Source organism: Alligator sinensis, unplaced genomic scaffold (genome assembly GCF_000455745.1).
Source record: "Alligator sinensis unplaced genomic scaffold, ASM45574v1 scaffold678_1, whole genome shotgun sequence".
NCBI lineage: Eukaryota > Metazoa > Chordata > Crocodylia > Alligatoridae > Alligator > Alligator sinensis.
Genome location: NW_005842006.1, coordinates 1,910,243 through 1,921,673, shown reverse-complemented (window position 1 = coordinate 1,921,673; position 11,431 = coordinate 1,910,243). Strand labels below are relative to the sequence as shown.

The 11,431-nt window shown below is 48.1% G+C and overlaps 1 long non-coding RNA gene across 1 annotated transcript in view; it reads right to left on the bottom strand.

The window, feature by feature from the left end:
* Positions 1-10,607: 10,607 nt before the first annotated feature.
* Positions 10,608-11,431, bottom strand: part of LOC102368519 — a 35,349-nt gene continuing 34,525 nt past the window's right edge. The window contains exon 3 of the long non-coding RNA XR_323610.1: positions 10,608-10,667. This is a non-coding gene — a long non-coding RNA (uncharacterized LOC102368519). The remainder of the gene's footprint in view (positions 10,668-11,431) is intronic.

Here is an 11,431-nt window from a genome sequence, read left to right as displayed (position 1 = left end):
AGGGGGAGGGGGAGGGAGTGGGCCTGGGACCAGGCAGGGGTCAGGAGGGAGCAGAGTGGAGCCAGGCCTAGGATCGGGGTCAGGGCCCATTGTGCCTGTGCGGCCACCCCTTCCTAAGTGCCCGGGGTTGTTGCTCGGCACCATTGCCCGGTGTTGGTGGCCCCCACACCAATGAATCTGCTGCTCCCCAGCCCTGCACCAGCCCCAGCTGCCTCCCCGCACTTGCCCTGGCCCTGCACCACCCAGGGACCCCAGAGCCATGGGCAGGAGTGGGGCCAGCCTCAGCTGCGCTGCTGGGCCGGTGGGGACAGGGCCCCCCAGGACTCCCGCTACTGCCCCACCTTGAGTCATTGCTCTCTGGGGCGTGTGGGGGAGGTGGTGGCACCTTCTAGTGCTTCACACATCCCAGAAGCGCATGGGGGGGGCACATGCCCCTGGATCTGCATGGGGCAGGGCAGGGTGCCACTGTGGGCTGGGGTGGAGACTGTGCTGGCTGTTCCCAGCCCAGGCCTTCTCCCCCCACCAGGAGCAGCCTGGCACAGGCCCAGCCCCAGCCCCAGCCCACAGTTGCAGCCTGCCCTGCCCCACACAGATCTGGGGGCATATGCTCCCCGTGCCTCCTGGGGTGTAGATAGGAGCAGGAGCCATGCCCCCTGGACAAGTCACTCGCAGCTCAGTCCCACGCCCCACTGGCTGTGCAGTGCCCGTCCCTCCCCTAGCCCCAGCCCCACTCCCTCCCCACCCCTTCTGTGCCGGGAGCACTTAGCCAGGCTGCCTCGTGGCCCTACCACTGCCCCATGTATGGGGGAGGCTAAGCCCCATTATGCCCCACTTCCAGTGCCTATGCCTGCAACAGAGTCAGTCCTGTGCTAAGTAATACGTTGTGTTTTTGTTTTTCATGAAATCTACAATCTTAGTTTTCTGAGTAAAGTATATTTATGACATGTAGAGACAAGTTTGATGCATTAAGTCAGTGGTTCTCAACCTTTTTAAACTCTAGGCACCCTGCATAAAATGCCAGCTCTTAGTTTCATCTTTTGCCTACAAAAATAATAGAGCAATTCTTTTGTTGCAAAGAACTTGGATAGACTGCAATGGGTTGGAATGTTTTTAATGTCATGGATAGGGGTCTACCTAAGTCAAGGAGATGGGCAGCCAATTTTGTGGGGAAATTGAAGGATCAGCCAACATATTTAGGGGCTTCTGATGGGCCCAGGGGCCCCACCTCTCACTGTGGATTGGCTGTGAACTGTCCATCATATGGCCCTGCCTCTCACCACTGATTGGTTGTGAGGGCTGTCTGTCATACAGCCCCACCCTCACCACCAATTGGTGCAGAGGAGTAGGGCCACATGGCTTGCAGCCCTCTCAGCCAGTCAGTGGTAAGGGGCAGTGGCAGCCATCTTGGGCTGTTTTTCCTGTGGGCTGTCCCCCGTAACCTTCCTCTGGCAGGCTGTGCAGTGAGGCTGCAGCACCACATGGACTGCTGTCTACCTCTGGGGAGCCTGCATTTTTTATTTTCAGTATGGTTTTTTTTTTTCTTTCATGGATTTCATGAACATTGCCTGCTTTCACGGGCAATGCCAGATTTTGCTGTTTCTATGAAATACACAAAATTGTGATTTCAGTAGGTCCCTAGTCATGGATACCTATTTGAAATTTCTGGGTTTACTCTGTGAATTGTGCTTGCACACCTAGCAGTGCTAACATCATGTGGTACCCGCTCCCCACACCCTTAAAAGGATCTTGAGGCAACACCAAGAATTTCTGTATTAACTCCTGAGCTAAAGCAAGGCTTGTTTTGGCCCTTACACTAATTGCATCTGTTTATTCAGAGTGAAATGAAACAGTTATGGAAACTCTTCCTCCAGCTGATTTGCCTGTGAGGGAGTTAATAACATTCATAGTTCCATGTGAGCCCAAGAGGAATTGGAATGGTGATCTAGGTTGTAAGAGCGAGCTGGTTTATAGTCACTGTTCAAATTTAATGATTGTTTTATCACAACACTTAAGATGTTTATGAGAGAGATGCTGAGATAAACATTAATTACCACTGGTTCTTGGAACAGCATGGCTTTTTACATGCCTGTACCATTGACTTCTGTTATGTATAGTTTTATGAAGGTGCATCTCTGCCATGGTCATAGACTCAAATAGTCACTTATTCAGAGACCAAGGGGATGTATTATCTCTGTTCCTACATGGATGAGAAGAAGGAACCTTATACCTGGATAGGAACATGATACTGGCTTTTACTCTTTCCTTTACACCAGGTCAGCTGGTAAGGAGTTATTTTGGAGACTGTTGCCAGAAGATGTGGTTGAACATGGTTTTGCAAATTCTTTTTTCCTTAATATGGGAACACTGTCTGGGGAAAAAATAACCCATACAATGCACATTTTTATATTTTTTGTGGGGGCAGACATGGGCGGGGGGGTGGGGAAGGGGGGAGTGTTGCAACAGCTTCTTCCGAAAGAATCTATTCAAAAAGCAAAAGTTTGCTTGAAAGAGGTATGTAGCTGCATGCTGTTTGACCACCTCTGTTCAAGGCTGGGGTATACATTGCAAGTAAAACAAGGATTTTTTGCTTTTTTTAAAAATGTGCTGCTGATTTCTTTCCCAATGGGAAACTTACCTGCATGGCCCCACAATCACTGTGGCTTGGCAGAAAGGTAGTTTTTGTCAGGGACAATTCTCAAATTAGTGACTGGGGATCCAGTTCTCTAAGGCCCAGCATCTTCAGAATGTGTTGGGATGCAAAGAGAGGGGGAGAGGCACACTTTGATATTGGGTCCTTGGGTTGGGACCAGTAGTCCCCCAATAGGGAAAACAGTAGGGAGCTGGACAAGAGCACCTGTTACCCCCTTCCCCAGTAACCTACAAGATGTGAATGGAGGGAGCTTGAGGAACTATTGAGAAGTAGTAGCTGTGGCTTGCCTACTTCTTTTCTCCTGCTGGATGCTGTGGCAGCCTTAACACTGGCTCCTTGTACCTCCCTCTGTTGTCTGACTGAAAGCTGTTAGCATCTCTGTGACACTCCCCTTTGAGCAGCAATATGCTCAGCTGCTAGGGAGAGGACGACGAACCCGGCAGTGTTCCTTTCCCTCTCTGGGCTCTTCCCCACTCAAGGGAGAGAGAATGTCACTAGGGAACTAAGTGCTATGTCCACCCTCTTCACAAAGGTGGTCTGTGGCCTTGACCCCCTAGATAGCCACATAAGAATCCAGTACTTGGTGATGCATTAGAGAAACACCAAGATCTGCACATCCCCAATATTCCTGCATGAAGGAGTCAGTCTCTTACCTTGACTGAGCACCAGCCAGATAGAGAAGACCATTTTTAGGGGATTGTGCTCCAAATCTCCTTGATTTCCAGATTTGTCACCACTGATATCTGGCCACTCAGACTGTACATAGAAATGGTCAATTGGCAGTGGTCTGCTATTGATGGAGGGTGAGATTTTCAAAGGTGTCTTTCAAAGTGACTTGTGCTTGATGGACTTGTCTACACCACCACAGTGCTGGGAAGCCATCATGCACTTTGCCTGCTCATTCCCACTCCACATTTGCCATCTCCCAGAAATGAGGAGCTGCCTTGCAGTGGCCCTGAACATGTGCCAATACAAAGAGCACAGGCAGTGGCTGAGAAGAGCTGAAGAGCAATGCTGGATGCATGCTTAGGGGCATTCTGAGGCACCTGTGCTGCCTCATTTCAGGGATTTGTCAGGAACATGAGCAAATGAGTGGGTCGGACATATTTCTCAGCAGTTCTTCTGCATGCAACATGGAGTGTGTAACAGACTGGTTGGCAGAAGTCTCCACCAGGCTGCACACCTCAAGCTGTAGCTCTTTGTAGGGTGGCACTAACTACAGCCCAGCTGCAGGCAGTTGGCATTGATTGCAGGTTGCCTAGAAGAAGTGGACTAGATGCAGAGGATAATTAGCTGGCCCACAGGAAGCAAAAAGGCTCCTAGAGAGGAAGTCAGACAGACTGGACCAGGGACTCTCCGGGTCTGGGAAGAAACCCAGATGTTGTGAGATGGCAGTAGCACTATGGCAGGGAACTGAGTTGTAGATAGCTTGAGAAGAAAGACTGCAGCAAAGAAGGAGCAACAGCAAGCCAGAGGCACCTTCTATGGAGCTGAAGGGGACTCAGACCTGTGAGTTAGCCCTTTATGGACTGTGTTTGTGTCACAGTTGGAAAACTGACTTATATAGAAGAACACCTTTGCAACAGGCATGCCCTGGGACTACAGACTGTAACAAGTTTAAAGACTGAGTTAAATAAATCCCCAAACCTGGTACAGAGGGGTAATATGCCTTGAATCACTTGAGTGCTTTTGAAAATCCCACCCCTGAAAATACAGGCAATATATACTTGGCTTTGGAAAAGTAATTAGAAAGACATCTCTCAGACTTGCACATCATGACAAATACAAGTGAATTCTCAGTGGCATTAAAATTGATGGATGTGGTGGGAGCTCAGCCAGACCGCTATAGAAATCCTTTCTGCCTCTTCAACACTGGAGGATAGCAGTATTGTATTGTAGGATCTACATCCAGCAACTCACAACTGCTGTCTTGCAGGCTAGGGACAGAAGTTAAACATAGACCAGTATAAGTGATTAGAAACTTGTTTGAATCTATAACACAACAGAAGTTCATAAACCACTTTCAAAATGGCTGAACCTGGTTTAAAATAAACTTAGATGGGTATAGTATCACACCTAACTGATCTAGGTTTAAACTGGTTTATGGAACTTCTGTCCCACATCCCCTTCCACCTCAAGTTACATCCCAATCCCCCAGCATCCTGGGATGAATTGGGGCACACCTCAGAGGGCAGGAAGGCTAGCCTTGGCTGTGCTGTCTGCTCTGGATGAGCTGAGCCTCCCCCTGTCAAGGGAAATAGAGATCACCACAGCCCTGGGTCCTGGTCTGTGAGGATTGCTCTTCCCCCATCCCGTTTCCTTCTCCCTTTCCCCCACCCCCCGACAGGGGCTGTCAGCCCCAAGTCAGGAATCTGCCCATGTCAGGGGAGTCAGGCTCCAGTGGGACATGCTGGGCAGCCCAGGGGACTTGTGCCATGTGGTGGGGACAGGAGTACTTGGTTACAGGGGCAGATCAGGCCCTGCTGCCTGGCGCAGGCTTCTCAGGCCATCCAGTGCATCTTGCCAGCTGCCACTGCTGTTGGGCTCTGGTGAGATATGCCAGGGATCCCTGAGGGCTCATGCTGGGTGGCAGGCCCCAATCCATCTTTCTATGAAGCTAGCCCGGTTGGGTGGGCAGGGGAAACACTCCTCCCCCCTGGGGACCAGACCCCCCCAGCTAGAAAGACCCAAGCTTGGTGGCCAAGACTAGGGTGGGAGGCTTTGTTCCCCCCTCCCCACTGAACATCTGTGACTTATGCCAGCCTGGCTGTGCAGAGGGGGAATCCCCCCCCCCCCCCCCCCCCTGGCAGACACCGCGCCGTGGTGGGGAGGGGGGGAACCCCCCCCCCCCCCGCAACTGTGTAGACCAGGACTCAGAGGATCCCCAGTGTGGGACTCCCCCCATGTGGGCAGATGCTGGGCTCAGAAGCCACCCTGAGGGGGACTCCTTTCCCCCTCTACACTGCATGTCAGTGACTCATGCCAGCCCAGCCCCAAAGTGTGGGGGGGCGGAATTACCCTCAAACCTCCTCCTCCCCAGCACTGAACTGGGCAGACCACAACTGGGGGGATCTCAGGCCAGCCTGGGGAGAGGTGTGGGACTCCCCCCATGGTCAGATCCCTAGCTCAGGGGGCTGGCACCGGGAGGGGGTTCTGCCCTATGGAGGTAGGCTGGAGGGCATGCTCCAGTGCCCCTCGCCTTCTGGCCTGGTTAAGTGCAGGTTTCCACCTGACTTTTCCCAAGTGAAAACTGAACATCAGTTCAGTTCATTATTGGTTCAATCGACCCAGTTTAGAGAAACCTGTGAAGACTGAATTGATTCAGTCTCAGGCAGTCTTCCTAGAAGATCAACATACACAGACTTTCTCAGACCAAGAGCGAGAGTAAGTGTCCTCATGGAGAATGCCCAGCTAAATATAACCCCTCTTTTCTGTAACAAGGCCAATCCATCTCTAGTGTCTCTACTAATTAGCTATGGCAGCACAGCACTCGGAGGGTGACTGTATTTAGCTCTCCCTTTTGTTTTATAAAGGAAAATAGACCATGTGTCGTTTTCTCTCTCTCAAATTAATGCTCTGATGCATAAGAGATTTGCTGAGAATCAAGAAACAGTGGTGATGATGAGTAATTAGCCTATTTAGCATAGAATCCCCAAAATAACGTGCACAAACCCTGTAATATGCCAGGTATGCCTGGATTATCACAAATGCCATGTGCTCATTGATGTCAGGCCTGCATTGCTTTCAAAGGGAATACTTTGTGCTCTGACAGACCCGAGCTTGTGTGTTGAAAACTTTTACAATCTTTCTTTTTCCTGGCCTTCAGGTAATTGGAGGAAGATAAGAGCTGATACAAAAAGCATCTGGCTACACTAAATGATCCCCTTGTGGTGGGTTATGAGTATAACAAATTACCTGTGAAATTTTCATTTTGGAAGTTAAATTAATGAGCCAACACTGACTGTCCTTGAATTTGTTCCTAATAGAAATGCTTGTGTAGCGTCTTTCATCCTGGTTTCTGAAGTGCTTCACAGACATTAATTAATTATTAATTAATTATGATCCCATTTACCTTCTGCACCTGCAAAGCAGAATGTGTGTATGTAAGTGCATGAAAAATGGCAAGGAGATAAAATAAGACTTAAGAACAGTGAGGAAGAAAATATTTCTTAATAGCCCCTAGAGACTTTTTCACTACTTCATCACTTCGGCTTAAAGCCTGATTTTAATGGAATAATACCAATTCACACCAGTTTTGAGTCTGGATTTTAACATATTTAGATGGACCCTGAAGAGTAATTTAGATGGGTGGTGTAACAGGGTGGCCAGTTCCCTTACGAAATGACCACTCTGTTAAATAACCCCAGCTAGGTGCCTGTCCAATTTCTTCTTGAACACCTCTAAGGTAGGGGAAAGGACCACCTCCCCTGGAAGCCCATTTCACGTTTTGGCAACCCTCTCCGTAAATAATTTCTTCCTGACATCCAATCTAAATCTACTCTCCTTTAGTTTATGGCTGTTATTTCTAGTAACCCCGAGGGGTGCCCTGGTAAACAAAGGTATCCCCTGTTTCCACATGGCCCACCCTGATGAGTTTGTAGACAGCCAAAAGATCACCTCTCAGCCTTCTTTTGCGGAGGCTGAAGAGATTCAGGTCCCTCAGTCTGTCTTCATAGGATCTTACCCTCAGGCCATCAACCATATGAGTAGCCCTTCTCTGAACTCTCTCAAGGTTATCCACATCCCTCTTGAAGTGTGGCACCCAAAACTGGACACAGTACTCCAACTGTGGCCTGACCAGTGCTGCACAGAGGGGAAGTATCACCTCCCTAGATCTGCTCATGATGCACCTACTCATGTTGCACCTACTAATGCAAGAAAGAGTGCGGTTTGCCTTACTTATTATCTCACCACATTGGCAACTCATGTTTATTTTTGCATCGACTAAGACTCCGAGATCCCTTTCCCCTGACGTGGTGCTCAGAATGGTAATTCCCTGTCTATAGGTTTATTGGAGATTCGTTCTCCCCAGGTGCAGCACTTTGCGTTTATCCTTGTTAAATTGCGTGCTATTCTGATCTGCCCACTTCCCTAGTCTATCCAAATCTACCTGGATTTGCTCCCTGCCCTCCAGTGTGTTAACTGTACCCCATAGTTTGATGTCATCTGCGAATCTGGACAGAGTGCTTTCAACCAGAGTGCCCTCATTCAAATCACTGATGAAGATATTGAACAGCACTGGTCCAAGGACAGAGCCCTGGGGAACACCACTGCCCACATCTCTCCAGGGAGAAACTGCCCCATCCACCACCACTCTCTGGGTGCTTCCCATAAGCCAGATTTTCACCCACCTTACTGTGAAAAAATCCATATCACAGCTACTCACTTTGCTTGTAAGAATTGGGTGCAACACTGTGACAAAAGCCTTTTTAAAGTCCAAGTAAATAACATCTATCTCCACCCCTGAATCTAAGCACTTTGTGACCTGGTCATAAAAAGAGACCAGGTTAGTCAGGCAGGATGTTGCCTGCTATAAACCCATGCTGGTTCCCCCTTAACATTGTATTACCTACTGCCCCCCCCCACCTCCCCCATGTGATCCTTTATGATTTTTTCTAAGGTCTTGCCAGGAATAGAGGTGAGGCTAACCGGTCTATAATTACCCGGTTCTTCCTTCCTCCCTTTCTTGAAAATAGAGACCACATTCACCCTTTTCCAGTCTTTGGGGACCTGTCCTGAGCACCACGAGTGCACAAACAGTTGGACCAGTGGTTTCGTAATGACCAGTTCCTTTAGTACCCTTGGGTGAAGATCATCAGGGCCTGCCAACTTAAATATGTCCAACCCCTCCAAGTGCCCTTTCACTAGGTCAGCGCTAACTGTAGGTGGATTGGTATTTCTCTCATGCCAGGCTAAAATCTTATTGGGAGGTATCCAGGAACACAGATGCAAAGAAGTAATTTAAAAGCTCTGCTTTATCCATCCTGTCTGTTACGAGTTGCCCTAGTCCATTCTGTAGTGGCCCTATGCTACCCTGTGCCTCCTTCTTGCTCCCTATGTACTTAAGGACTTTTTGTTACTCTTAATCTTTGTTGCCAACTTAGGTTCAGTATCTGCTTTGGCCTTGCTCACTGCTTCCCTGCAAGTGCGAGACAAGCAGGTCTACTCTTCCTTGGTGGCCACCTTCTGCTTCCACAGCCTGTAGGCCTCTTATTTCCTCTGAAGGCTCTCCTGGATTTCCCTGCTCAGCCAAGAAGGTTTTTTGTCTCTTTTGCCTCCCTTTGTGTGAACTGGGATGGTACCCCTCTGTGCCTGCAGGATCAATCCCTTGAGGAACTCCCACCCTTCTGGGACTCCCAACTCACTGATGCGATTACCCCTCAGTCCCATTCTAACTAATCTCCTGAGCTCGTTGAAGTTGGCCTTCCAGAAGTCTAGCACTTCTACCCTACTTGTTGTCTTTCCCACCTTTCACCAGATAGTGAATCCGATCAACTGGTGGTCACTATCCCCTAGGTGACCTTGTACCTGTAGATCCCCCACCAAGTCCTCCCCTGTGACCAGCACCAAGTCAAATATGGCATTTCCCCTTTCTTCAGACCAAGGTTGGATGCCCTTCTGGAAAAGCAAGCTTTAATCAGGCAAGATGTTGGGCTCAGGGTGTGGGTAACTAGTTGAAATATAAGGGCTTGTGATGCGACTGAATGGCCCCTTTGGGCTCTAAACTTTGTGCATCTTTTTAGTTTGTTTACAAGGCACACCTGACAGCACATTGTGTACGGTTACATGCACTTCGTTTTCTTGTTTGGCATTTTCTTCCTGCTTGAAGACATTCTTATAAACTTCACTAGGAGGGAGAAACAGTCCTTAGGATTTTAGCAGCTTGTAAAGAAAATGATGCAAGACACGCATTATTTTTGACTGGGTGTTTAAAAATTAATCAATATATTTTAAATAATTTACAATGTATCAAAATGACAAAAAAGTCTCTGTCAGTCCTGATCTAAAGTACGGAATAGTATACAAAGATAACTGGGTACATTGCCAATTTCAGAACAAGCATCCATGTGACAAAAGTAAAAGTTAAGAAACTTGATTTGTTGCCAGCCTGGTCCAGGGTCTCAAGAATTTTGACTTAAAGACTTAAGTCAAAACACTTAAAACCGTCCTTCTGACTTGGGAAAGTACTTCACCCATGCCTGATTTGGAGCATAGGATTTAAATATGGGCTTAAGAGCCCATCATAGGAATTTGCTGAATCACAGGAATCCTAAATTCACAGGCTGCCATTTATCAAAGCAGTGCTAAAAGGGTTCACTTCAGCCTCCTGCGCACCCCACAACCACAAAGCACTTTATGGGAACCCCCCCCAAATACACAACAGTGTGGTATAGGTAAAAAGCAGGTGAGGGAGGTTGGGTTCAGCCAATATCCTGCCACTGTATAGGTCAAGTTAATGTATGTTTGGAAGATCCTAGGAAGAGGACTGTGCCCTATCCTCCAGAGGAAGGTCAAAACCCCTACATTCCTTGCCAATTTGACTTGGAGCAGAGGTGAAATTTTCTTCCTTGATCCTAAATCTGTGAATATGTTTTGCCCTGAATGGAAGAGCAAGCTCCCCCTTCCCCCCAGCTAGGTCTCCAAAAGGTTTCCAAGTATCAGTAGGAGTGCCAGGATTTGCCTTCTTGCTATTTTCTTTCTGTTGAAGGGACTGCAGTTTTACTGCGGGGGACAGGGCACATGACTCCCAAGCCATGCAGATATTCCAAGATACCAGAGCCTTCCCTGCTACCTGACAAGATAGCTAAGGTTGTGCTGTCATTGTACCCTTATCCACACCTGTGCACCACTTCCTGAAATAGGAGCAGATGTTAGTGTGGATACTCCCCAGGTTACCTTTCTTGAAAATTCTTCAGTGTTGCCATTGAACAATGCTGCATATGGCAACTGTCTCCAAGTTCCTCCCATTTCTGCTCTTTCTCTTCTGTATCTTCATAAGCACAGTCACATCAGTGAGCTTGGGAGGAGAAGAAAAGAAATGACTGTTTTGGTTCCAAACCCCCTTTTCCTGGCACTGTCAAATGGCAGTGTAATCACTTACTTTAATACCATCAGCTCAGCACTTCAGGGATCTGATTCCTTGGAAGTAATGGATTTCTCTCTAATATAGTTCATTGGATCAGATGCTAACCATTTCTAATTAGCTTAATTCCAGTCAGGCAAATATGCTTTAATGACATTTTCCAGCCCAGGGATACTCAATTTTTATACTGATTGGGTATCTTCCGCTTAGCTAAGTGAGACTGAAGGATACCTTTTCATTTGCTGTAAGATCAGAAAAAAATAAAAAGACATCCATTGCCCCACTTTGAAAAGTAAAACTTCTCCACTCTTGTGTGTGCACCCCTCCCCCTTCTGTAGTTGTTGCATTTGAGATTCCTTGTGGAGAGACTGGCTTTCATAAGCCTCAAGTGCTAGAAAATCTGATAAAGGGGGGGATTTCTCTTGGACCCTAAAAGGGTGCTACTGATCATGTCATTACTCAAATATTTTACTTTAATTGGGTCACTAAAGCAGATGCACTAAACTGTGCAAACATTCTTGCCCAGGGGTGGGCAAAATACAACCTGTGGGCCAGATCCTTCCCACCAAGTGACTGGATCTGGCCCATGGCTGCCCCTGCAGTGCTCTTCATGGAGCCAAGCCCCACCTGCTTGCCCCAGGGAAGCCCACACTGGGTTCCTGTCAGCGCCCACAGCCTGGCCCCAGCCAGCGTGTGCA